This window comes from Austrofundulus limnaeus, unplaced genomic scaffold (genome assembly GCF_001266775.1).
Source record: "Austrofundulus limnaeus strain Quisiro unplaced genomic scaffold, Austrofundulus_limnaeus-1.0 Scaffold159, whole genome shotgun sequence".
Classification (NCBI taxonomy): Eukaryota; Metazoa; Chordata; class Actinopteri; order Cyprinodontiformes; family Rivulidae; genus Austrofundulus; species Austrofundulus limnaeus.
In genome coordinates this window covers 302,275-307,104 of record NW_013952561.1, presented here as the reverse complement: position 1 = coordinate 307,104, position 4,830 = coordinate 302,275, and the positions used below count along the sequence as shown (strand labels likewise).

Below are 4,830 nucleotides of genomic sequence, written 5' to 3'. Positions count from 1 at the left end.
GTGACAAGACGTACGCCGGGGTAAGGAGGGGAGGCTAGACCGTCCAAATCCACAGCCTCTTTTTTTCCGGTCTTCCCGGTCTACCAAGGACCCGGCCCGCCGAGACCGGGGAGTCTGGGTCCTCCGGAGGACCCGGCCTGTCGTTTTGGACACAGCCATAGTCTCTCCAGCGTGTCCTTGGTCCTCCCCTAGGTCTCCACCCAAGTGGACATGCCTGAAGTACCTCTCTAGGGAGGTGTTTGAACCACCCCAACTGATTCCTCTGAGTCTCTTCTCTTTTGGTGTGAGTGAGGGGGCATGTACCAAAAGTGACGCAATCACGCCGTCTCTGCCCCTGCTCATTGGCCCTATAAGGCGTCCTGACGCATTGTAATGCACGTCCAAATTTTTGACTTTGGATCTTTATAGAAACCCTGTGTTGGAGACACAGATTAAAATTATTTATACTCAGAGATTTGTAAGAAGTAATCTGTGATTAATGATGTWTTTGTTGAAATAAGTTATTAAACGAAGCGGTTAAAAATGAATGTATTCAGAAGTGTGAAGAGTCTGCAAATGATCATACCAGATGGGTTCTGGCTTGTCTGATATTTTCCTAATCATCAGAACTAAATTTGTTTATGCCAATAAGCATACATTTAAAACRAATAGAAAACTTTATAGTTTGCTTATACCAAACGACAAAATATAAGCAAGAATTTGTTAGACGACCAATTTGTTCGCTGTAGACTCCTTTTTAGTTTTTAGCTCAGCACACACATTACATTTCTACGGAGCCCGCTGGGGGTCAGTGGGAGAAAAAAAAAAACAGCCGCTGGAAATCCGTGAGCACGGATTACTAAACTGAGTGAACGGATTACTAAACTGAGTGAACGGATTACTAAACTGAGTGAACGGATTACTAAACTGAGTGAACGGATTACTAAACTGAGCGAACGGATTACTAAACTGAGCGAACGGATTACTAAACTGTGCTCACGGTTTCTGCAATTCGTGCGCACGGATTACTAAACTGAGCGAACGGATTACTAAACTGAGCGAACGGATTACTAAACTGTGCTCACGGTTTCTGCAATTTGTGCGCACGGATTACTGATATCTGGAGGGTGGTTGTGTGAGCAGTCGTTCATCAGCTCAGAAAGTGCTTAAGGAGCATTTTTTGTTCACTAAAGTCAAAGTACAGCACAGAAAATGTTGGACTTTGAGTATTTTGTACAGTTTTTGTCCCTCTATCAGGCAGTTTTGGTACCGGGTCTCCTAAAGGCTGTCTCAGCTCTGATCGGATCATCACAAAAAGCCGCTTTCTGCCCGTGGTTACAGGATGTTTATGGTTTCCCTGACAATGGGGAAGTTTTGCTAAAGTTAGCTAGCTGCCTTCTCAGGGTTGTATCACAAAAGTACTGAATAGATTTATGTTGAACTTTTAGGGAAATGTTTATTACTCTTTCAAAAAACATTTATTACACCACAGAAACATCTGAATAAAGTTTGAAACATTTCAGAGTAAGAGCGGGGCTGCGGCTCCCATGATTGTCATTCTGCAGATGAAGCTCACCACACAGGGACATTTCTCTGCAGCAAGCCGCTCGGAGGTTTTCTCCAGCGGTTCTCAGATGTTTATTCTCTTTCACAACAAAACGGGGGACGGGAGGGTGGAGGAGGCTAACCTCCGTTTCAGGATTCATTTGCCTGGAAAATATGAAAATAAATAAATAACCACGTCGGATTTTGATGAAACTTTCAGGGACATTCTGTGGCTAAAAAGTGTGTTGATGAGAACACGACAGTGCCTTAAGTTYATATAACAACAGATCCACTGAATTTACCTTGCAGATGCGGCTTCATACGGTTGTGTTCTGAGGCAAGGATTCGAGAAACACCTTGTAGCAACTAACCCCGACACAACAAGTTGTCCCGGCACTCACAGTATTCACTTCCTGTTTAGCCTTTCACAATAAAACCGGATACAAAAAAACAGATTGTACCACACACACACCATGCGTCCAACCTGTCGACACAATCTGCGTGCACTGATTGCAGAAACTGAGTGCACAGATTAGTAATCCGTGCTCTCAGTTTAACAATCCGTGCGCACGGATTTCCGGCGGCTGTTTTTCTTTTTTCACCACTGACCCCCGGCGGGCTCCGTACATTTCAGTCAGTTGTACTGTTCACAAAGTGTCAGAAATCCTTGTTTTGTCTTGTTTTTAGTGTTTTTTTTTCTTGTTTTTTTGGCAGTTGGCAAATAACTTTTTTTTTCTGCACCAGTTTTCAGGGTTAGCACGAGAGGCCAGTACTGGTTATGTCAGCATTGAACTGCCTCTGTTGTTCCAATGTTGTTCCAACCTCTTGTGAATAGTGTTTGTATATTTGTTGAAAATAATGATAAAACTTACCTGTGTTACTATGTATAATACTCTGTTTTTGTTTGTTTTTTTAGYTCCTTGTTAAAAATCACTCACTCAACTTTCTCTACCATTCAAAAGAGAGTTTTGTTTCATTGCAACTGYCTGTGATTTTTCTCAGCTTGTTCAAAAGCTTGAAATTTTGTTTAAAAAAACTGGAACTTTTTATATATGCCTAATGTTTTTTTGTTTTTTTTTGCATTTACCGAGAACAGAGCATTGGGTAATTTTAAGGGCACTGCAAATATAAAACACAAGCCTTGAGGTTCTACACACTGCCATTCACGTCAGAGTGAGCATGCATCAGAAGAGGATTGACAGCATCTTCTTCACCCATGTGGGGTTGGTAAGTCAACTGGAAAGAGTTAAGAGCACGTTTATAGTGGTTTGGTTAATCTCCAGTGTAGAACATGTCACATCAGGGCAAATGGTCTTAAATTGTAGACCAGTTAAGTATATTGTTGCAACATCAACACAAGAACTGTTAAAGCCCATTTTAGCAGTATTCCGCTTTCCACTGCCTTTTAAATTGTACCCTACATATATAAGCCACTTATAAGATTAACTTATAAGAAAGATTAATGCTAACTCATTAAAAAATGCTTTTTTATGTACAAAGATAGATGAAGTTGCTTCCGTAACACTGAAAAAAAGGACAGTGGACACAAAGGACACAATTTATCTAGGCATTCATGTTTTTTTTTTTTGTTTGTTTTTTTTGCGTTGTGCAGAGCCATTGAGAACTTGTGACCATTTCCAGTGGACATAAGACACACCGCACACCAATACCCACAGTCATGTCACAAAGTGCACATTAAACTTTTCAGAGTATTTGTTGGTTTTGTAGAAAATATTAAAAAACACTCAAGGCCACTTTGGACTTGCACATCTTGGTACAGAGATGACATGTTTGTGACAGCCTGTTATAGGCTTTACAGAGGTGCTGATTGGTTGTTTGAGAGAGATTTGAATCACAGGATAGAAGAACATCCTAAGCCTTTGTTTGCTCAGTCTGAGTGTAAAATTATTTCCTTTGATAATCCAGAACTTTTTGCCTGCATTTCACCTGAAGAATACTTCTGCGACACCAAATTAGCTTGGAGACAGGCAAGCCTATCATCTCAGTCAATTTATTCTACATCACTGAATATGGAAATGTAAAACTCCAACAGTCACAGTTCCTTTGATCAATACTGAGATCGACAAAATGAGATTCTCCTCAAAATCATTTTTGCAAAGACACATGCCTAAAGCCAYTGAACTGTTTGATTTGCTGTTAAAATTGCTACAGCTTCCAACAGATCATCTTTTGGACATACTCCAGCAGGAACATGATTTTAATGCAGTTCACAGCATTTGTTTATTGATCGTCTTGTATATAGAATATTTTTTGTTGTGCAGCAGTTTTTATTAAAAAGATTTCAGTTTACTTTTTCAATTGGCTGTGTTGGCAATATCAGTTTTGGCTATGTCCAGTGGCGGCTGGTGGATWTTTCTCCRGGGGGGCTACAACTCCAAAATAGACGTATCTCAAAAAGCATTCAAACTTGTACTAAGTTGTTTCACACCAGTGAATTTATCAAACAAATCCAAATAATAAAACAGTCATGTAATTTTCATTTTTAGTACACAAATTTTGTTCTTCTGTAACTGATAAGCAATTTTCTTCATGACTCTGGTTAAAGTCAGGGATGTTTTAACCAGATTATTCTCTATAGAGCATGGTCAGTGCAGTGAGATGTGATGTTGTACCTGAGGATGTGAGGAACTGGCTGTTTCTCTGTTTCCTGGTCTGATGGTCTGCAACTGTGAGGGATTTCCTGATGAGCTTCTGGGCTTTATTAGGCTTTCCTGCTGGCTGATCAATGCTGATGCATCTTACCTTTATGGTAGTGTAAAAGCCTTCCTAAAGTGTTTTGCTAAGAAGCTTTAAGCTTACCTTTTTGTCTTCTTTTGCCCAAGGTGGATTAGCAAAAGCCAATAACTTTCAGCCTGCCTGCCTGCCATCCAGTGGAACTGTCTAACCTGGAGATCAGTAAGGAAACAATCATCAAACCCTTTTCTAAGAATTTACCACTAACCATTAAGCCAGTACCTGAAGATCACTACCTTTGAAAGATCCCTCCTTCGTCTATGTCACTTGTCTCCAAGAAATTTGTAAGCAAAGAAATTTGTGTTATACTTCTATTTTCAGTTGAAAAGGATTTAAATTAAGAATTGTACTCACCTCTCCGCTTTCCCTCCTCTTCGCAGCCAAATGTCCATAAAGTTACACCTGTAAATAAATCGCTTACCTTTTATCATTGTCTCCTGGTCTGTTCACTCAGCTCCCCTACTTGTGTTGAACAAATTTAAAATCCTTGTCAGTGGAAAGTCTTGATTATCTTCGGTGTTGAATCCCCTCTCAGATTCAGCTGTGGTTAGA

General features: G+C 40.2%; 1 long non-coding RNA gene across 1 annotated transcript; it reads right to left on the bottom strand.

The window, feature by feature from the left end:
- Positions 1–1,619: 1,619 nt before the first annotated feature.
- Positions 1,620–1,881, bottom strand: LOC106523542 (uncharacterized). Its single transcript, XR_001310909.1, has 2 exons — positions 1,827–1,881; positions 1,620–1,689 (listed from the first exon to the last, which is right to left on the bottom strand). It is a non-coding gene; the product is annotated as an uncharacterized LOC106523542 (long non-coding RNA).
- Positions 1,882–4,830: the final 2,949 nt, after the last annotated feature.